Raw genomic sequence first — 24,103 nt, 5'->3', positions numbered from 1 at the left:
GTTGGCTCTTTTATGTTTTGGTTATTTGAGGATGATTTTTTTTTTGTCTTGTCTTTTGATTTTAAGTTGATTCCTTTGTTTTTGTTTTTTTTTTGTTTTTTGATGTTTTGAGTTTTTTATATTTTTATTTTGGTTTAATTTATTTTTATTTTTTCAGTTCTATGTGATTTTTAAGATTTTATTCTTCAGGGTTTTTTAAATCGGTTTTTTAGTTTTTGTTATTTTAGTTATAGATTAGTTGATTCGGGTTGATTAGAATATTTTGTTTCGGGTGGTTTAGTTGGATTTTTGCAATGGTTAGGTTTTTTTTTTGATAGGTTTACTTTAAATATTCTTAGGTTTTATTTTTTTATTTTTTTTTGTTCGGATAGCTTAATTAAAATCCTAACATTGAAATTGTTATTATGAATTTTTTCTCTGGACATTTATAAAATTTATTTATTTATACATTGAAAGTGTATTGTTTTTTTAAACTATATAAATAAGAATAAAGTGATTTCACTTGAAAGGTAGTTAGCGGCTCCTTTACTTTTTATTCTTTTAACTGGATATAATCAATTTTTTCATTAACAGTGAATAGCTTCTATTTAGCTTCAGTTAAATTGAGTATGAGGATTATCCTTAAAATTAAGTCGAAATTAATTGTAATTTTACTTCTTTACTCTATTTAAGAGAAATTGATTATTCAATAATTTTTATTTGCAAAGTAAATGTTATATTTAACTATTCTCCTTAATTTCTTCATTCTAGTATTCCTATTTTTCATTCATGTATAAGTCCTATAATTAGAATTAAGATTGTAACTGTTGATGAAATTAGTTATTCTTCTATAATTATTATTTTTGTTGAGAATATTGGTATGATTATTGAAATTTCAATGTCGAAGATTAAGAAGATTTTTGCAATTAAAAAGAAGTGAGTAGAAAACGATTTTCGTGTTGATGATATTTTTGAAAATCCACATTCGAATGGTGAATTTTTTTCTCGTCTTATTTTATTTTTTTTAGAGATTAATATTGTGAATATTATTATTATAATAATGATTGATCTTAGTGAAATTATTGTTATTGTAATTTTGATTATCTTTTTAATTTTATTTAATCTATTAGTTGGAGGCTAATTATACTTTTTGTACTAAAAAGATTATTATTATTTTCCTCATCAGTAAATTGAAAGATATAGGAATAATCAAATTACGTCTACAAAATGTCAGTATCAGATTGCTGCTTCTAAACCTAGGTGTTGTCTGGCTGAAAAATGTATCTTTATGCATCGTACCATTGAGATTATAATGAAGGTTGTTCCCACAATTACATGAATACCGTGGAATCCTGTAGTTAGAAAGAATGATGATCCATAAATTGAGTCTGCTATTGTGAAGGTGGATTGTTGATATTCTCATTTTTGTAGAAATGTAAAGTATAATCCTAAAATGACGGTTAGTATTAATGATTTGTTTGATATTGATAGTTTATTTAATAAGATTTTATGATGTGCTCATGTTACTGTAATTCCTGATGAGATTAAAATAATTGTGTTTAATAGGGGAACTTCTAATGGGTTAAATGGTTTAATAGATTTTGGTGGTCAATTTATTCCGATTTCAATTGATGGTGCTAGTCTTGAGTGAAAGAGTATTCAGAAAAATGATACAAAGAATATTATTTCTGAGACAATGAATATAATTATTCCTATTTTTATTAGTGATTTTACTTTATTTGTATGATTTCCTTGAAATGTTGCTTCTCGTGTGATGTCTCGTCATCATAATATTATTGACATTGTTGATAAGGTTAATCCTAATATTATTCAGTTATATTCTTTTGTTCGAGTTCATTTTACAGTTCCTGTTAATATTGTTATTACGTTTATAGATAACATAATTGGCCACGGTCTTTTTGTTACTATGTGAAATGAATGATTTTTTTTCATAAGGTACTTCTCTAGAATAAAGAGTTACAAGTGTGGCAAATACGTATGCTTGAATTATTGAAATTGCTGTTTCAAATGCTGTTAAGGTTATTTGAATTGGTATAATGAATAGTAAGATTTTAATGGATGATGTGTTTCCTAATAGGGTTATTAGTAGGTGACCTGCAATTATATTAGCCGTTAGTCGAACTGCTAGTGAGATTGGTCGAATAAGATTTCCTGTGGTTTCGATTAGAATTATTATTGGTGAAATGGCTGAGGGTGTTCCTTTTGGAAGTATGTGTTTGAATATATCATTTGTGAAGTTTTTTCATCTGTATGTTGTAATTATGATTCATCTTGGTAATGCAATTGAAATTGATACTACTAAATGACTTGTGGATGTGAATACATAAGGGATTAATCCTACTATATTTCTGATTATGATAAATATAAAGATTGATATTAGTATGATTAAAATTTCTTTTTGGTGAGTTATTAATTTAAATTCATTTATTAGTTTTTTTTCTATTATTTTTATTATTATATTTATTCGAGATTTTTTGGTTCAGTATCATCTTGGTAAAATTATTGTTGTAACAATAAAGGCCATTTTACCTTTTTAAAATATATAGCTAATTTATTAATCATCAAATGCAGACACAGATCACAGATAAAGGATTTTGTTATTGACAGAAATCTAATTTTTTTTTAAAAACAAAAAACAGAATTTAAATAAAATATTGACACCCGAAATAATTAATAAGTAGCAATTATTAGAGGACATTTAAATAGAAATTAAATACAAAAAATTTAGTCTACAAAAGAATCGGAAACCTCTCTTTTAGTGTATACTAAAAGAGAAATGTATAACTTACTTGAAAGCAAATTATTTGTATTATGTATAAAGTAATCTATATATAAATTTTATAAGAATTTTAAAAGAACTTACCTGGTTTACATGTTGAATTATTTTCTGAACGGTCGTTTAGATTCGTTTAAAATATTCCTAAATATTAATAATGTTCGCCAAATACAAATAATCAAGTAAACAAAATTTGATACGGCTTTAATAACGACGCTACAAATCGTAAAGAAATATTATTTGGTGTATTTGACAACTTTAATCGTTAATAACAGTAATACTAATTTAACAAATTATCAGAAAGAAAAGATTAGATTATATATATATAAGTTTGGTTTATTTTCTCTACATTGCTTTATGTAATGGAACAGGTAATAATATTATAAACAAATATAATTTTTCATCAACGTAACACATTTTGACACACGCAGTTCTTTTTTGTTGACGAATTATGGCGCGAATCCGATGGAGGACGAGAGTCGGAACATTCCAGAAATTTTGCTATCTTGTCGCATTCACGTGCACACTCCCTCACACAATCATAACTACGTACAAAGTTATCACAGGAAGTAAATTTTGTTCAGAGCCATCTTTTTATTTTACTAATGTTAGTTTTTTTATTTATTATTACTTCCTTATATTAATAATATAGATTACTGCATTCATTAGTTTTAATTGATGGAAATGATGGAAAAAATGGGGTTTTGAAGACAAAAAAATCATACCTCCCTTAATAGGCACAATATCGAATCTGTTTAAAGTGATCGTTAATCCTCTAAACATTACCTTAGCTTTTGTCTGAAACAATTTTTAATATGACCAACCCTTACGGCAAGGATGACCAAAATATTACCGGAATTGTAAGATGGGCTAAAATTGTCGTACGCTAAACATGTGAAATTTTTTTTCACGTGCAGTTATTTTTGTATCGAGTAAATATGAAGTTTTTCTTAACTTTAAGGTGGAAATCATTTTTATCCCATACTTAGCACCGGTGAAATCTACCTTCGCCTTCCGGTGTGCCGAAAGGGTTTTTTTTTTAATATTATAACACTTTTAAACTACTTTCAATATAATTTATTGTAAACGTATTTTTTAAATGTAATCAATAATAAAAAAAAAAAAAAAATGCTTTAATTTTGCTATAAACTTTTATTTTCTTTTATAATTACATTATTTTATGTGAATTTTTTTTGTGGTTTTCCGAGAAAAATAAATTACGATTATAAAAAAGTAATCAAGTATACTAAGTATAACCGGCCTCCGTGACGCGAGTGGTAGGGTCTCGGCCTTTCATCCGGAGATCCCGGGTTCAAATCCTGGTCAGGCATGGCATTTTCACACACGCTACAAATCATTCATCCTATCCTCTGAAAGTAATACCTAACGGTGATCCCGGAGGTTAAAAAAAAAGAAGTAATAATAACTATGTTTCTTTCCAAACCGTTAACTGCCATCCTTATTTCATAATTAAAAAGAAAAAATAACTGGATGTTAATGTTGTCAATTGATATTAATAAATTATTTAAGATAAAATAGATTATGAATATTTGTTTTTATAATGCGTGATGAAGATAAAAGTTCCCTGCCGCCCTGTCTCATCAGCGTTTTGTTGCTGTACACAGTTATGTAACCGTTTTTCACTCCAATCACGCACGTTCAAGGTTAACAGAGTCTTATCGCTTTTATATATCCCTTTACCCAGTGGCAGGAAATAAAGTCAAAAATATAAAATAAAACAACTTAAAGCAACTTTAAGCTTTGTGTTCGCTTTCACCGTCTGATGGTTTTTGATTTGTTTGTTTTTGAATTTCTTGTCGGGTTAAGAATTATTTTTATGTGCAAATTAAGAATGAAATATTAAAAAAAAAACAAAAAAAAACGTTAATTCAAAGAGCCGAACCCAGTACCTACAGTTTTTTTTAATCGGGTTAACCTTTTTCTGTTTAGCCTCCGGTAATTACCGTTTAGATAATACTTCAGAGGATGTTCACTTCATTTACGAGTGTAAATGAAGTGTAGTCTTGTACAGTCTCAGGCCGACCATTTCTGAGGTCCTATTTTCTAGATGTAACCGGGTATCGAATCTGGAACTTTTAGTCTAGCAGGTAAAGTAGCTACCTCTCTAATAGCACGGAAGTCATGTTACATCTAAAAAAGATTAACACTGTTTTTTTTTAATTCCTGATTTGATATTTAAAAAATATAATAACACTTAATAACAAAATTGTATTGTACTATATATTGAACTTGATTACGTATATAAAATGATTATTACATGCAATTAAATAATAAGTAAAAATCTCGTTATAACCCCTTTGTGTACGGTTGGCTGTGTTGTAGTATATGTCCATTTATAGTTTTAAGTGAAAATTTATTCTCTTTAATATTTTATCTAATTATAAGTCGGGCGAGATCGATAGTAAATTTTAAAAACAATTTAATATTAGAGGACGTGTAACCGATGGTCTGATGTTAAAAAAAAATTGACGGTGAAAGAAACAGTTTGCGAACCGAATTTTAGATGTAATAATTTTTCATAATTTTGTTGTTGTTTAAAACAAGTAAGTGGTTGTGTCTTTCGATGGGTCTATCGATGACGGTTGATTCCGTTGCCTTGGGGGGGGGGGGGGTTGATGGAGAAGCGCATCATGAGTGTAAACTAACGAAATTCACAGAGATGTTTTGTCTTGTAGTTAGTTATTGGCGGGAATTATCGGTAGATAGGCGACTGAATACGCAGTGAAATTGTCTTCATATAACAGTGTTGTTTAGTCTAACCTAATCCACATGTAACGTTATCCAAATTTCATCTTTTTATTGAGATATTCCTTATTACTGATTTAAGGTAGTTTTATTTATTTTGTTAATATTATTACAATTTTTTAAACAATAATTAGCAGTTGTTTTATTCTGTGTATGTATTATTCAAATTATTTATTAGATTAAAAATGTTAGATTCCAGTTAACGCCGATTGATTTTTACAAACTAAATTTAAATAATAAATAAATAAATTTGTTGTATTTATCAATTAATAATTTATCCAAGTACTAAATGGCGGGTAAACACTATCGAAAAAAGTAAATAAAGAGAAACAAGTTTATGGTTGTATTTTAGGTTATTTGGCCATTAACGGTGTATATATTTAACTAAACTGATATAAGCAAAGGGTATTTCGTGAGTGATATATTAAGTTTTAAGTCTGGTAACGAGAATAAATCGTGCTAAGCGAGAAAATAATTCGATTTAGTCGAGCTCCTGGGTTCGACACCCAAAATAGCTTACCGTTTCTTCACCGATCTCGGTTAATGTCGTTAAATATTCATAAATGAATGTATTCTCGGGAATAACACAAAAATTTGAAAAAAATAATTTTTGATAGGAAAGAAAGCTACAAATAATCATTTTAATAAATTCGTAAAAATATTTTTAGAAATCTATAGTATTTTTTATTTAACATATATATTTAACAATAATTAATCGTAAGAAAAGAAAAAAAACATCGGTAGCGAGTTTATAGAAGGCGACCGATATTTATAATTTATGTGAGGTTCTGAGTTCGACACCGAGTAATTGTCATATATCTTAATAATTATGCGTACATAGTATTTAAAGCAGAAATTATTCGTAAAAAGTACGACATATATACAACAAACAGTTCATTACAAATTTTTATATTTAACATTTCCCGTGTTTACTTTATATTTTTTAAGCTAAATTAAAAAAAAATCACAACATTGTTGAAAATGTATAGTCGATCGTTCTTTTAGAGGAAAACGATTTTTAAGAAAGATATAACGATCCTCCTTAGATCGATCGGTTGATAAATTAAGCGACTGATATACCGATAATCCTAGGTTGGAATCTCGGCATCGTTTGGCATTCCTTATCGGTTACAGTTCATCTAATTCTTTAAGTACAATTATAAACGACGCAAAATAAAGAAATTACAAAAAACCCTATGTTTATTTGGCTGATCAAAGGAGCACTGAAATTTAAAAAAAAATTGAAGTAACATAATTTAACGATGTACTCGTATTTTCGAAATAAAATTCTATACGCGTAATTTTTTATTACTACAAACGACGTTGTAACTTTTCTTCTCGTCGGGAAAAATCTTTGGATCAGAGGTTAAATTTTACGTAAACTTTTAATTTGTCGTTACCGTTTTTTTTGTTATAATTCCAACGAGAAATTTTTTAATGCTTTTTCACGAACGAATTAAAAAGCGTCGAAAACCTTAACAGTCAATTTTTTATTACAAAGTTTTTGTAAAAACGCACTTTGAGTGAGAAAATTGATAAAAAAACAAAACATGTTTAAGTAGCCCACCGCATACAGAGAGTGATGGAGACGGAGAGTGAGAGAGGGGTTGGGATAGCGAAGGGGTGAGTGAGAGAGATTGGGGGGAGTGTGTGAGAGAGAGAATGGGTGGGAGAGCGAGTTGGGGATTGATGGAGAGGAATTGAGAGACGGGTGATAGGTGGTTGAGTGTGGGGGTTGGAGTGGAGAGGGAAGAGCGAGAGGAGGTGATGGAGAGTAAAAGACAGGGCGAGATAGAATAAAAACATAAAAATACATTTTTATTATCTAGTAAAATTTGTTATAGCAAAGGTTTTGATATAACCCGTTCTGAATGAGAAAAAAAATTATATTTATTTAGAAAAGTATATTTCAGTATTTATATATAATTAAAATTGAAAATTGTGCGTGCGTGTGTGAGTATACAAATAAATAAATAATATAATATATTATTTATAAGAGATAATAAGATTTACTGAAACTGAAAATTGTGTCCTGTTGCCATTTTAATACGTATTATACGTCGACTGTGTTAGTTAAGCGTGTGTCAGTTGACCTGAAATTTCTAATGCAAAAGAATGGATCCGTGATTTACAAAAAATATTTTAAGTTTTGAGTGTTGCGAAATTAAAGAATATTGAAGGGCGCGCGTACACACAATATTTTTATTTAACTCTTACTCGTATATATTGTTAAAACAGTGTGAGGGTAATATTGCATTTGAAGTTTGTCTGAATTCCGTTCTTTTTGTACAGTAAATAATTCTGGGTTCGATTTCCGGTTACGGTGGACATTATCTTACATTATTATCAGAATTCATAACATGAAAAAACAAAAAAAAAATAATGTAAAAATTGAATTGGCTTTTTATCCGCTTTATTAAAATTTACAAAATAAAAGTAAATGACGAACTGGATGTCGGTATATTGTCGATACAAATAAATATATAAAAACACGTATTTGATATTAATATATATAAGAAGCATTAATAAATTTAATATGAGATGACTAATAACCGTTAGTAGCCGCGTTATTATGGAGACAATACCGCCCTTCTGTCGGAGACCCGCTGACAAACTAATAGTAGAGCGTTAAACAGCCTTCTATAAACACATGCCTTACACGCTGCAATATAAACTCATATTTTGATAAATAATTAAACAAATCTATAATATGCATTATAGACGGTTGGAATAAAAAATTCCAACCGTGTCTGAGATTCGAACCCACGAAAGATCCCACCTACGAGGTCGGTCGGCAAAATGTTTAGTTGATGCTTGTAGAAGTATTAAATAACATTATATTTTCTGTACTTATAAACATAAAAGGATTACATAAATGTAGGAATGTAGGTTGTTTTTAGTCTTAACGCAACGTTGTTGTATTTATCTGGCCATCTTGTTAGAACCTGAAATTTAATCGAGTTAATTACAAGTTTTACTGATTATTCTTATCCTTTAATGCTTTATTTCATTTTATAAATTAGTTAATAACATTCTATCGTATTAAAAACTAGTCGATCAGTGGATATAATTGTTAGCTTCTAAATCTGCTGGTCTCGGGTTTGATTCTGGACAAGAATTTTGTGTTTTTTTTTTAAATATCTCACTAATTTCATCTACCTCTTATTCCACGCTCGTTAAAATACAAGTGTAGGATATTACAGGTCGTACTGTAAATAAAGCTGGAAAAATTTGATCTGTTATTATTTAACATTAAAGTTTTTGTTTAGTTAGAAAACTACTGTACAAAACTGATCAATTTTATCGTAATAATTTTAATATATTTATTAAAATTAAAGAAGATTAATTATTATTTTTAATAAAATGTAAATATAAAATAATCGACCAATCATAATTTAATTTAATTATGTCGGATGTATATATAAGAAAAAAGGCTATTAACGTTGTTACTCACATGTAAGCAACTTTACATGTATTTTGTTGTATTTTAATTGTACCATCACGTGATCAGTACTGTCCGACGGCAGCCAATCAGAGCAGAAGTAGCCACCTGCGTTTTCAACACCCCTCACTCCGACACCCATCATCGCATTGTCTAGACTGACAGTTGTTTTTACTTGATGTCATCCCATAAAAATTAAACAAAAAAATAACTAACTACCTCTAATATTCCTCTTTCCTAAAGTCCTCCATCAGCGTATGACCCCGATACAATTTTATAAATTATATTTATCATCGGCTATTGAACAATTTTTATATTTATTAAAATATTTGTTACTATAAAAAAAAATATTTTATTACGTTTATTTATTATTGAACATATCGTTTTAAACGTAATCTGAATTTTTAAAAATATAGTGAAAAAATATAGTACCTTCAATATATATATATATATATATATATATATATATATATATATATATATATATATATATATATATATAATGAGTGTTTTATTATTTTTTTTTATAAAAGTATAAATAAAAGTTTTTATATTTTGTTATCGACTGCGGCGTGCATTATGTAGCAATTCTACGCGTAATCACCCCCACCCCTTATCATTCAGTGAGAATTTCACTGCTTGACCCGATTAAAATTATATCCCCGTTCGCTATTTCCCGCCCGTTTAAACAGCGATTATTGCGCGCAAGTTCTTTCACTTTTGTAGAGCGGCGAGCAGAACATGATCGAACCGGTCGTATCCAGTTTTTAAATCGTATTAACCATTCAAACGCTCTGCATGGCGTAAAAAATTATAGTTGTAAATGAGAATTTACGGTTTATTATTTCTGTAATTTTTTCTCCGAATTTTCTTCAAAACGTCACGCCGATACGTCGCTTACGTTAATCGCTTTTGAAAAACGGCAAAACGAAACGAATGATGACTTACTTAAACTGTCAGAGCGTTGAATCTTGACTTGCAAACTGTATTACATTTTTTTTTTAGAACGCTTATTACACTCGATGAAGTCTATGGCGATAATTCAAGTGGATCGCTGTTACCGGTCGAGACTTTCGGTCACTCGGCGGCTTTCGTTCGGAATCGGTTTCTCTTTACGATCTAATACGAAAAAAACTGAGAGTGTGAAATCAATAATCGTATGAGTTTAACTATAATAACAACAACGCGAATACATCAAGTAAACTATGCAAGGTTCGAAATCAAAGTTTAAACTTTTACCGACTTTTCGAAGAAAAATAAGGTATTATTTTCGGTCGCATGGTGGGAGTCGGGGTGAAAGTGAATTGTCTTTACGTTTTGAGTACAAAAATACCATTCCCTTAAATTGCGGTTTCCTTATATATTTATTTTATTTATATATATTTTTAGGCCTACGTATAAAATTTTGTGGCTCGAAAATCTTCAAAACGACTATATAAATTTTATTGAAATTTAGATACGCCGTAGTAGCGTATCTGAAGTTATGCGTGTGAAAATTTGATGAAAATCAGTCGAGTCGTTCTTGAGTTACATTCAATTTAAGGGCGAAAAAATTTGAGCGGGGCAAGTTAGACGTTCGATTGATTAGAACGAATTGTTATTTTTAAAAAGATAGAAAATAAAATAAAGAGAAGACGATGTTCTCGCGAGAGGATTCTTTTTTCTATTCAGATTCAAAACGTTCGACGAGCTAAAAATAAAATAAGCGAAACGGAACGTATTACTCGACTCGGGGACGTGTCCTTTCCGGATCTTTTAATCGCCTGCTTCTAATCTCCAATGGAAGAACCAGGTCCGGCTATGCCGTTCCCAGCCCCCCTCGGAGACCGGGTCTCAGTCTTTCCTTTTGCCAGCCTCAAACCGACGGCGCAGGAGCCGAAGCCGCCAAAGTGTATCTGGGAACCCAAACCGCCGGCCGGGTCTCGGTATTTTCATTCATTCACACCTATCGAACCCCAGGAGTCCCCGCTGCTGCTGTCCGATCGGCAGAAGAACTCACCACTCCGAAGAGTGGTGAGTTCTTCTGCCTTCTGTGCCCCTTTTATCCTCACCTCTAATTCTTCTTCATTAGGTCCTTTCCGAAGGGAAAGGACCTCGCCTGCCTCTTCCTGGGTGACTTTGTTTTTCATTGTTCTTAACAGGTCGGCATAAGTCTTTCCCTCAGCCTTAATAACGATAGTCTTGCTATCAGTTATCGGTGTGTGCCCCTCCTGGTTGAAGTCGATCTTGAGCGAGTCCGAATCGAGCTAGTACACAGCGGTTTTTTTTTTAATCCCTACATCCCTGGGCCGGACATCCAATTAAGTATACTCGGCCCAGGAACGTGTCCTTCCGACTCTATGGAGGTCTCCCCATCCACCGGCTTAACATCCGGCACGACTGGTCAACCCCCCCGGTTCTGGATCTTTTGTGCCTGCTTCTAATCCCCGGCGGGGGAAACAGGGTCCGGCTATGCCGTTCCCCCCCCCCCACCAGGAACCGGGGTCCTGGTTTTTATGCCCCGGTTAATCGGGGCTCGGTCATTATGCCTTGCCTGAAACCAAAGGTCCCAGCACCAAGGGCGCAAGCACCCCCAGAAAATCAACACCCTCGGCCGGGTCTCGGTCTTATCTTAACCCCTCGCGAAGGCTTTCCTATGGAGTCCCCGTCCCCTCACAGGTACCCGTACACCTAAGCATACGGGTCCTCTGAGTACTAGTACACAGTCCTAATACTAGTACACAGGAGTGCTTCGACGTTTATTTACGGTACTTATTTTCTGCAGTATACGTATTATGTTTACCGACCGCCTATCCTGTGTTACCTTCATTTCAATCGACCACGGATAATATTTCTGTTCTCTGTCGGTGCCCGTCCATAAAACTCACTGGAACCGTAACAGATACAATCCCTTTATGTAAATTAAATTTAAGTCTTACTCGACTATTTCCGTTATTATTAACGTAAATTCGTCGCTTTTAGACTTCTAATCGTAAAAGAAATAGAATCGATCGTTCTTGATCTTATTTTGAAATTCGCTAAATTATCTTCTGTATTATTACGGTTATTATTTATATATCGGAGAGGCGAGGAGATTTGTCAGGGATTCAACGTTTTGTGCTTCACTCATTCCCACCATTACAAGTGGAGAATATATAAGATTACAATAAAGTTCAATTAATAAAAATGAGTAGATAACTCTTACAATGAAATAATTACAAATGATAATTATCACTTATCAATAACTCAGTAGCACACGAATTACAATATAAGATTAATTCAATTTAGAATTCAAATAATATTAAAACAACTTGCGATAGACCGAGGCTCAGGGAAATAACGAATTCGCGACCACCAGGACGTCTGTTCGATCTGGGTTCCAAAGCAAGACTACCCTTTCTCCATATTCTCAAATAATATACCTACTGCATATTTCCTTTTCCTTATTAATGTTATGATACCCCTATCGTCCTGGGATCAGCTCAAAATTTCTCGACCAATTAAAATATTATAACTCAAATATTCATCTGGGACAACGTGAAAAAGAATCTCTAATGTAAACAAATCCATAATTACAATAGATAAAATTTGCATGCTACAATTTACTACAACATTTCCGATGCCTTTCAAAATTTTTAATTCATTAATTCTACGTCCAGAAAACTTAATCACTATCGATTCCTTTATTAATGAGCATTCCGCTCCTGAATCAAAACAATATGGAAACGACTCACCAAGATGGTTTAGAATACCAGTAGGAGCTGCAACTGTGCAAAGATTCACACGGCGTTCGACGCTACCATTCTCCTTGTTGTTCCCTGGACAGCTACGGCTGCTACCTGGAGCCGTACAGTTTGGCGCAATATGACCAGCTACCCCACATTTGAAACACGTCACATTGCGCGATGAAGAGGATTTTCTAATAGACACAGTTCTGCTGCAGAGCACCAAGCAACAGAATCCGATCCCGCACTCTCTGGATTAAATCGTGGTAACGCAACACTTTTCTTTGTCGACAATGGCTTTTGCATACAACACTTCATAAACTCAAACAATGTATTCCACTGATCAGGTGATGGACCAGATGGAGACGATCCCACTTCTGATATCGGAGAGGCGAGGAGATTTGTCAGGGATTCAACGTTTTGTGCTTCACTCATTCCCACCATTACAAGTGGAGAATATATAAGATTACAATAAAGTTCAATTAATAAAAATGAGTAGATAACTCTTACAATGAAATAATTACAAATGATAATTATCACTTATCAATAACTCAGTAGCACACGAATTACAATATAAGATTAATTCAATTTAGAATTCAAATAATATTAAAACAACTTGCGATAGACCGAGGCTCAGGGAAATAACGAATTCGCGACCACCAGGACGTCTGTTCGATCTGGGTTCCAAAGCAAGACTACCCTTTCTCCATATTCTCAAATAATATACCTACTGCATATTTCCTTTTCCTTATTAATTTTATGATACCCCTATCGTCCTGGGATCCCGACTACGTTGACAACCATGTGCCTACCTAGGCCTAAGCCTACCGCAATAAAACAATTTAAACCTTATTTTACAAAATATTACTAGTAATAGTACATTTCTTAAAACTACTAAAAATACAGATATTCTAAAGAATATTCTCATCGTTTTGTCGGAAGATACTCCACTGTACTTTATTCTCCGACATATAATTATATAAATGTTTTATATGAAATATCTTCTTCAAGTGCAATTTTAACACCTTCCAGGTTTCCTCGTACGGATGACGGTCTTAGCTGTTGAATTACCTTTAAATATTCGGCATCGTATGGCTTTTTCCGTAACAAAAATCAAAAATCGCTCGTCAATTTTACTTACAGAATAAATTTTTTTTTTCTATATAATACCATTTTTAAAATAAAGAGTATTACGTGTTCTAAAGCAAAATCCACCGATATAATTATAACCTCGTAATAGAAATTTCGAAAAATCACGACAGTAATAATATAAAATTATATATTTCGATAAAAATGATTAAAACATCCTGTAGAATTGCGTCAAGCCGGTGGATAAAAACATATACCACTTTTTTATTATTAAAAACCGCTCTAAATGTAGGATTAAAACCGATTTATGTACGTAATTTGTATTATCGATGTAGTTTCTCCCCGAGTCGCGAGTAGGAAGTAAAATTCGCTATTGATCGGTCCGCTGTCGAACTAAATCGTTTGGAAAGTGTCGTTAGTCCACATTTATAATAATTAAAATTTTTTTTTTTTTCACTGAGCGATGTCAAAAAATTGTCATCGCTTAAATAAAAAAGTCCTGACGATATATAAGCTATAAAACTGCGGCTAGTGTTTCGAATATGAAAAACATTTCGGAGGTGGTCGCTATATTATCGGTGTTACAATTACATCGCCAAACGAAATCTTAGAGCTGTATGACACTTTGTGAGATAAAAATCTGATTTTTTATTTATTTAATACCGATATGCAAATCCGTACAGGTTACATCCGTACCGTAAACGAATTTACGAGTTTATCTGTACATCTGGTTCGATTAGAAATAAAAAGTAACTGGCCGAAAAAAAATAATCGATAGGATGATTTTCTGCAAAATCGTGATCGATATGTAAGTCGTACGCAAAGGTTACTTACACATAATTTGCGCGCTCCTATGTTTTCAGTATGTTCTTGTTCACGACTTATTTTCATTATAGTTAATACGGCAAAATTAAACTCGATAAAATTTTTGTAGTTAACATTTTGATAATTTTTACGGGAGATTTTATCTCCGTCGGACCGGGGATTACAAGCGCACGGTGGATTTTACTAAAAGATATCTAGGATCAAAACGTACACAGAATATAATTACAGATACGGTAACGAACGGTTTACGATATTTCTGATCAACAATTTCGACAAATGTAGAAATTTTGACTCCATTCAAAAATGATTTTATTTTACGGTTTACCGCTCAGAATGTAGTTTAAAAACTTAAAGAAACTAGTTTCATTTTTTATTTCAAACGAGATTTCCTTCTCTCTTTAGTCGAATAAAAAAAAAGTAAATACGATATGAAAATTTGAAACGACTTATTTTTTAAATATGGATCGGAGTGGTGGTCTTTTCACACTAACGATAAGGAAAGCCGAGCGATTAAGGTAGTATAATTGTAAAGTTATAAAATATGTTTATTTTTAGCGCGCAAATCAAGTAATAAGTTAAATATAAAGGCGGCTTCATCGAAAAACTATTTAAATTTAGTTTCCCGAAAGTGTCTTTCTATCGTATCGCAGCCAAGTTTTTTTCCTAAGATCCCGAATTCCGTTAACTGAAATACGACAACCGACCAGATAAGATTTTCTATCCATGAATTCAGAACGGGACGTTAACATTAATTCTGTGTTCTTAACCGACATCCTGACGACGGTTTAAGATACGGATTCCCTCTTCCTAATCGCTCCACGTTCGTTGGCACCGGCTTTTGTCCGACCGAGATTCTCTTCGTCTCTTTTTGTTCTTCAATTCAAGATGCGGAGACGTTCTGATGTTCGTCGCGGAGATGTCATTTCACCTTTCCGGTAATAGATTACCATGTATATATATATATATATATATATATATATATGCATAAATATTCATAATTTTTGTCGATAACTCTAGTCACAGCTACTCATACGTAGAAATAATATATCGACACAAACACATATTTTAATCCGATCGAAATAAAAAGCTAAATTTAAATCGCGAGCAGAACCTTAATTTTATTAAATAATTGAATCGATTTAATTATATTATTAACTAGAATGTTATGTAACAAACAATTTTTTTTTAATTATATTTTTCGTTTTACGATAAAATATTATAACTCCATTTTATTCCGATGAACGGCATCGTAAAATTCTATAAAACGTAGTTTTGATAGCATAATTAATTTGGACTATTTAAACAACAAATTCATTTCTGTTCGTATAAATATTCGGTCGATAAATTAAAACTTTAGTTACAAAAATTTAACGAATTAAAATTTTTAAGGTTAGATAAGTTAAACGAAAAATTTCGAAAAATTAATTTACATAATTATTTTTTCAGTACTTACGCTAAACAAAGAATCGCAATATAGATATACCGTACTTTTATTACTTTCCAATTTCAAGCCCGATTGTAATTTTAAAAATGTACAGATCAATCTTCAGGAGGTCCCGGGTTTGAATCCCGGTCAGGTATGGCATTTTTCATACGATACAAATTTCGGTCGGGGCTAAATGACGATAGTAGTCGATGCCCGTAATCTCACAAAAAAAACCAAAGGTTAAACTGTTTTGCACACACACACACACACACACACGCGCGCGCGCGCGCAGAGAGAGAGTGAGAGACACATCATTAAATAGAAACATTAAGTGAAGAAATAAGAAAATGTGTGGGAAGATAATTTTTTACTTGTCAGCAAGACTTAATATTAATAATAAAAGGAAAACAAAACCCGACATAAATCGATCTGTAATGTTTATAAATTACACGATATAAAAATTAATCCATACTAACCGTCTTCTTTTATTCCATAATAAATAATATTTTGACATATTAGAGGCTAACTCAAAGGTTTTCGAAGAGAAATTCTAAACAATTTACGGCCGTCTATTTAAAAGGTTCTTATTTTGCTTATATAAAAAAATAAAACCGTCATTCGCTTGTTTTTATTTTCAACCGACTTCTCACGTACGTTAAATATATCTATAAATCAGTTAAACGGATGATGTAATCGCTCGATCGTTTCATTATTTTTTAACCGAACCGTGTACGCTATTCTGCCGGGAAACTGGCGATCGGAAATTTTTCGCGAATATTTGACGCGTTTCTCGAAAGGATCCAGAATGCACATAAGCTTCCCCTTTAACGAGCTTTTCCTCGATCGAATAGGCATTTTAGAAAAATCCGACTGCAAGTAACGAAACTATACGGCACAAAGCACGAACAACTGACAATAATAGACGAGAGTAGCGATGGGATCTCTAATGAAAAAGCGGTAACGATTCGATTATTGAAATATCTCGAGATCTCTCGAATTACCGACCGCATTCAATGCGGTTCTCGCCTGGAATATACTACTGTTACGAACTACTAACAAATTTTACTACTGCTTTTAATTCGTCAATCGTTCGGATTTGGAAGATGAATAGGCCGAATACCGACTGCTAATAAGAATACGAACGATGAGATTATCTCAACTGCTGCTTTTCATTTTCGCTCGAGTAAATATTTTAAAACACGATTATTAATTCCAGCAACAAGACGTATTTATTTTCTTAAGTCGTTTCTCGGTATTTCGTTCGCTTTGCTATCGCCACTCCTACTTAATAATTTGGGGAAAAATACGTTTTGATTCGTAATCACCGTAAACTCTACGTTATAAATTCCCGGTCCTAAGAATTAACAGATCGCCACACTATTATCGTTCCGCTTTCGCTTTTATTAATTACTCAAAAGATATCGTTAAAATAAAATGCCAGAATTACATATTAATTCTTTGTCGCTTAAAAAGGGAAGAAATTGATGGGGCGCTGCTAAATTCTTAACCGCAATAATAATTATTAATTCGGGTTCTTTCAGAAAATACGTTATATCAAGACGATCCAATAGAATAAAAAATAAACAAAATAGGGATGTCCTCTTATCAATTTCAAATGTCATTTATATATATATATATATATATATATATATATATATATATATATATATAAATTAGCTTACAATCTATTTAATATTTTAATTAATTTTTTTCACAAAAACACACAGTAGATTACGGTTTTAATTTTGTTCTGAATTTAAAAATTATTATACTTAAAAACAGGAAAAGATATATCGGTTTAAAATTCCGCTATAAAATTTAAATTTAAAAAATTTATTTCGTACAGGATGTTTTATAAATAGTCTATTTCTACGCAAATTGGTTTACCGCCCGGCCTTGGAAAACACTCTTTCTGAGAGAAGTGATGTTGCAGGTAAACAGGAGTATTTTAAATTTATCTCGTATAATTCAGGTAATGAATTTTTATACAATTCCAAAGGAATTTTCCGTCTATTTAATCGTGGCATTTCCAAATACCGTCGTATTTGCAATATTCCGGTTGTTCCAGGGGAAGTTGTTGTTTGCACCTTTGTAATATTTCTTCAAATAAACTCCAAAGACAATCGTTAGGATTTGTTGTGTCTGAGATTCTAAGATTTCTATTTACGGCCGAGTATCGACGTCCATTCGCTTTGAATCGATTACATTTGTAACCTCATCGGCTACCCGTTCTTTCCATTTTCTTCTACGTCAAATGCGGTTTTTTTTTTATCTCGGATCAACGAAAGTAGCTTTGGCTACTGATTTATTATCTTCCAAACGACCAAAACTTCTGCCGGTAACATCAACTAAATTTTCTTTTAAATTAACTCCGACATTTGTTTTTAGGGAATAAAAAAATCGATGTTTGTCGCAACCCTCTTACTAAGGGGACAATTAAACCCCATCGTCGGATATTTTTCTCCTGACAACTCGATAGTCATTTGCCGAACAGGCTTTAAAACAGCAATACAATCGGTGTCGATTTTCCATTCTAAGGCATCCAAACATCGAAGTGCTTTTGGAATTTCGGATATAGTAACGGACAATGGATCTTTAAATAGCCTTTCCGGCATCACTAAAATAGAATTCCACCTGGTAGAGACATCCTGTTAAGTTTTAATACAGGTTATCCCACGATCGGTTATTAATTTGCTAGTTGCCGTAACACTACGTTTAAAATATGAAACAAGACACCTGCATTTTTTCAATAAATCTGAGAACTCTTTGTTCTTTTTATCATCATCTTGTACAGCTAACTTAAGCTTGTGAGCCGCACACGGACGGTAATGCAAATTTAAATGTTCATTAATCGCATTCTTTATTTTTCATCCGTTGTCTGCAACTACTGTCAGTATTTTATCGGTGATATTGCGTTCTTCGAAAATAGTTTTTAAGATATAGCCGATTGCCACTCCCGTTTGAGCGACTGATATTTCGCGAGTCGCCGGTACAATTGAATGAAGTTTGTTACCGCGTGTAAAATGTAACAAACGATTTATTGCCATCGGTCCACCAAATATCGGTAGTTACTGAAACACGTTTTATTGAATTTAGATATTTTTAAGTTTTAAAGCTAGTTCAAAGAAATTGGAAAAGATCTAAAACTATCAAATATTTCTGATGAAATGATTTTTGACAAATAAAATTAGTAGATGAATCTAAATTTTCAATGAAACAGAAAAGGAAAGAGTGGATGAACCTAACAAGGAAAGAATGAAATAATTTTAGAAAAGAAAGAAGTCAGGACAGGATGCGTAATCTTTAGGAGGTCCAATCACAAGCAGAAAAATAAGAAAAGAAAAAGATTTTCATGAAGAAAACTATTTAGTAATAGAAGATAATTATACTGATAGAAATGTTTAAATAGACATTCTGATTTTAAAATAGCTAGCAACGATGTGTTATTTTGGTGGGGGGAGAGAATACTTGCTTTTATTACATTTAAATACGTATGTGATATAAACATTACATATTTATATGAATGTATAGGCTGCTTTTAATTACATACATACACTCACAAAATTTATTGTGTTCAAAATGCACATGCATAGGCACACACACACACACACACACACACACACACACACACACACACACACACAATAAAAATATATTACATATGTTCATAAATTATAACAAACTTTAAATAACTTTTCATAAACCATATCTCTACCCGCATTTGGGATAATTGAAAAAATTTAATGAAAAGAAAAAGGGCTACCTTTCACAGATAGTTTCAATAGTAGCTTATAAACATAAGAAGTGGTGGTTTCATACCACAGAAATAGATTACACTGTAGGCCACTTTAAAAAAAAAATGGCTAGCAATTTTGGTTAGAATTTCTGTAGCCTGATGTTTTACGGCCATTTTTTAAATTATTTTTTTAATGCTCTTTAAAATGAGACATTATAACCTACCCTTCCCATTAAAGTTTTTTTGATTAAATCCTAGGCCCCTTGGGTGCTTCAAGGCGTGATGGTCTTATTCTGAATTGTTTTGAGGAAAAGCAATAACTAAATCTTATTTTTCTATGTTTAAGGAATAAAAATTTATTTAATAGTTATACTTGTATACACTAAATAAATGTGTTTATAGTTGTATATAATAATTTGTCATTTTAGATAAGAATACAAAATTCAATATTCTAGGTCGCATAGTTTTTCAAGTTAACGATGTAAATTTTATTCATAAGAAGTTTTCATTGTTTTTAATATCTAAATGTTATAAAAGAAAAGAAAATGAATTAAATAGTTATAATAACAAGTGTAATTTTCTTAAATTAAGTGATTTCAGTCTTTAAATGCAAGGAGGGATTAGAAGACTCAATAAGAAAAATTTTATCCAGTATCCAATTAAAAGAACTTCTGTAATAACAAAGAATTATTAAAAAAAACCAAGAAAAGAATAATCAGAAGAAAGATAGATGAGTAAAGGAAATGGAAATACATACTATTCTTACTTGAATGAGGATTGTAAGAGAAGTTAAGTGAATATTTGTAGAATATATTCTGTCATGTGATAAATTAAAAATAAACTGCATTTAGATGAATATGAAGGGGATGACATGAAAAAATCGCTGTATATATAGATGCAAAAATGAAAATGTTCAGTTTAAATTTAAAAAAAAAATTAACTGACATGTAATGAAAAAACACATCAAACATTATTATACATAATAATATTTGCAAAAGAGGGAATTTATATTCAGGTTATCGATAGAAGACATATTTGAAAACTGATAGCTTGACTCCGGCATACTGATAGCGACTGGACCTTTCAATTTATAAAATTCTGAAAATTTGATTAAATTATTTATATATGCGGGGAATTTGATTAATCGCCTCCAATGTTGGAGAATAACATATTTAATTTGTAAATTTAACGTTAATTAAAAATTTGGGTTAAGCTTCCCTCATCACCCCTAACATATGGAAAAAACATCAATCGGTAGGGTAAGGATTTTCAAATAAAAATACAAATACTCTCCTCCCTATCTTCTTGTTCATCACGAAACCTACTCCTGCCTGCCCATTAATTGACGCTGAGTTAATTACTCTAAAATCACCTGACCAAAAGTCGCCTTCCTCTTCCCACCGAACCTCACTAATTCCTACTATATCCACATTCACCCTATCCATTTCCCTTTTTAAATTTTCTAGCCTACCAACCTTTTTTAAGCTTCTAACATTCCACGCTCCGACTCGTAGAATGTTATTTTTTAATTTTCTGGTAACCCCTTCCTTAGTAGTCCCCACCCGGAGATCCGAACGGGGGACTATTTTACCTCCGGAATATTTTACCAAGGAAGGCGCCTCCATTATTGCTATGTGAAAATGCAGAGAGCCACATTTTCTTGGAAAAAAAGCAGCTGTAGTTTTCCATTGCTTTCAGCTGCGCAGTACTCAGAGGACTGAGTGATGTTGATACGGCCGTTTAAGTCATTGTGACTCACGCCCCTATCAACTACTGAAAGAGCTGCTGCCCTCTTTCAGGAATCATTCCTTAGTCTGGCTCTCAACAGATACCTCTCCGATATGGTTGCACCTTCGGTCCAGCTACTCTGTATCCCTGAGCACTCAAGCCCCCTCACCAACGGCAAGGTCTCATGATTCATAGAGGAGGACGAATGTTTCACCGTTTCAAAATTGTGGGGGATTAACTAACTTACGGTAACAACCGGATTAGGTCCTTTTCGTTTCTTGCCCTTCCGTCCATAAGTTTGCAAGTTTCTTGCATGGAAATATCTCAAATAGTAGGAAATATTTTTTTACCCGTACGGAGGACAGGTAACCGACTATAACTACTATTTTTAAGATGGAAACCGACTTTTTTGAAACCCGTATACTTCAAATTATTAAAAGTTTCGAATCCTGTACTGACCAAACTGTGGCTCTGCAGAGATTACAATAAGTGACATTTTTAAAAATTGAAGAGATTTTGATTGTTATTTGTCACATGAAGGATAATAAACGCAGTAGGGCTAGACGGGAAGTATTCGGTGTAGTGACCGGTTAGTATTTTAGATGAAAAAAGCCAGTAGCGTAATATTCGTTGAAATAATTACATAATGATTAAAAGAGATCATATAAAAAGAAAATAGAGAAAAAAAATGTTAGAGGTAATATTATTTATTAAAATTTTTGGAGGTAGCTTTGAGATGAATCGCTGGAAAATATTTGCCGTTGGGGATATATACTATATTTTTGTAATATATGTTTTATATTTGTAAAAAATGTTCCAAGCGATGATACTGACTGTCTCACCTGAATTTGCGTCAGGTGTCGCAAGAACTTTGACAGCAACGTTTTGCACATTGTTGTCAACGGCATTGATTTCTGTCGAACGTTCGCCTTCAGTTCATCGATACTGAGGGTTGTAACATTTGATAAGAAGTTTATTAAGTAAGTCATTATATATATATATATATATATATATATATATATATAATGACTTACTTAATAAACTATATATATATATATATATATATATATATATATATAAATGAATGTTTGTCTGTCTGTGTGTCTCTTAAGCCTTTCTAAACCGTTCATCCGATAGCATGAAAATTTAGGGAACGGTTGGACGCATGCCAGGGAAGGTTTCTGAATTAGTTTGGACCCGCTAGGTAGCGCTTTGGTCGAGATATTTTGAAAAATTGTATTTATGGTCCGATTTGCCTCGTATTCAGAATACGTGTTACTTAAATGGAAAGAATTATCTCCGCAAAAAATGGTCCCGCTAGTTGGCGCCGGGGTTGAGATATTTAGAAAAAATATATTTATGGACCGATTTGGTTCGTATTCAGAATATGAATATTAGTTACGTGAAAATAAATATTTTTGCAAAAACTGTACCCGCTAGGTGGGGCCGGTGTCGACATATTTACGAAACAAACAAATATTTAAACAGACTTTTTTATTCTATATATATATATATATATATATATATATATAAAACGCATGTTCGTATGTGTGTCCGCTAAAGATAAAAAAACGAATGGACTGATTTACGCGCGGGAAAACGGGGAAAAGGTGGAAAGAGAAAAGGGGAAAACGGGAAAGGCTAAAAAGGAAACTGGGTGAGCGATGATGGAGAAGAGCGAAAGGGAGAAGTTGGAAAGGGAAAAGGGGAAGGAGAATAAGTGAAAGATAAAATTTGTGAAGTTCAGATTTTTAATTTTTTTATCAAATTTTCAATTGTGTTCTCTCTCTATAGAGAGAGAGAGAGAGTGAGAGAGTGAGAGAGAGAATTTGATAGATTCTCTCTATCTAGATATTCTCTATATCTAGATATATATATATATATATATATATATAGCAATAGCGAAGCATTGCCGGGTCTACTGGTATTTTAATAAAAATTAAAAAGCAAAAATTGTAATTATGGAGTAACAGATTTCATTTGCTCGCGGTGTGTGTGTGCGTGCGAAATCTTGCATTACTGATAAAGACATTACACAAGATTGAACATTAGATTTGATTAAATAATAGAAAGCTTCATCAACCCCATCTGTATCACCGTATCTAGTTTTGAAGGTATATTTATTTATTGTAATACTTCATTTGTGCTAGATTTAAAAAAAAATCAGTTGATTAAAGCGAAATGTTTTATGATAAATAAATGTAATCAAATAAATTTCTTATAGTAAAAGATGCTTTAATAATAAATAAATAAAAAAATAAATAGATGAAAAATAAATATTTCAAGAGTTAATGATAAAATAATACCATAACATAATTTATAAAATTGTATAGTTTATACGTTGACAGAGGACTTTTGCTAAGTGGAATTTTAGAGGTAAATCTTTTTTTATTTAATTTTTTTGGGATGAGGCATAAGTAAAAACTTCTGTCAGTCTAACTAATGCGACGAGGGGGAGAGAGGGACGGGAACAAACACAGGTGGCTTCCTTCGCTCTGATTGGCTACCGTCAGACAGTACTGGTCAAGCGTTGTACAATTCAAATACAACCGTAAACATGTGTACATGTGTGTGTGCGTACGTATGAGTATTGCTGTGCGAGTAACACGTT

The 24,103-nt window shown here is 32.1% G+C and overlaps 1 pseudogene; it reads right to left on the bottom strand.

The window, feature by feature from the left end:
* Positions 1 to 1,161: 1,161 nt before the first annotated feature.
* Positions 1,162 to 24,103, bottom strand: part of LOC142322743 (cytochrome c oxidase subunit 3-like) — a 40,026-nt pseudogene continuing 17,084 nt past the window's right edge.

This window comes from Lycorma delicatula, chromosome 4 (genome assembly GCF_047948215.1).
Source record: "Lycorma delicatula isolate Av1 chromosome 4, ASM4794821v1, whole genome shotgun sequence".
Lineage (NCBI taxonomy): Eukaryota > Metazoa > Arthropoda > Insecta > Hemiptera > Fulgoridae > Lycorma > Lycorma delicatula.
Note: the sequence above shows the minus strand (reverse complement) of the source record. Positions and strands in the feature narration are given on the sequence as shown.